Raw genomic sequence first — 518 nt, forward strand, 5'->3', positions numbered from 1 at the left:
TAACTGACCAGAAATATTTAATATTTTATAACTCATCTGTCGTACATTAATAGAGATATTTCGATTTAATTAACTGACCAGAAATATTTAATATTTTATAACTCATCTGTCGTACATTAATAGAGATATTTCGATTTAATTAACCGACCAGAAATATTTAATATTGTATAACTCAACTGTCGTACACTAATAGAGATATTTCGATTTAATTAACTGACCAGAAATATTTAATATTTTATAACTCATCTGTCGATCTATTTCATAAACTTCAAGTGCCCAACAATTCAAACGTTTGATATGAATTAAAAAATAAATAAATCCCCAATTCTTATTTTATTTTAATAAATGTTACAATACTGTTCCATTGAACCGTATTTTGAAAGGTACATGTTAGTGTTTGAATTACAAGTCTTAAGCCGTGTATGTTTAATAAGATCACACCGTAGACTGGCCGCTATTTAGGGGGGGGGGGGAGATGTTATACACACAGATATGTCTGTATATATAAACCATATCAA

This window comes from Limulus polyphemus, unplaced genomic scaffold, assembly GCF_000517525.1.
Source record: "Limulus polyphemus unplaced genomic scaffold, Limulus_polyphemus-2.1.2 Scaffold3013, whole genome shotgun sequence".
Taxonomy (NCBI): domain Eukaryota; kingdom Metazoa; phylum Arthropoda; class Merostomata; order Xiphosura; family Limulidae; genus Limulus; species Limulus polyphemus.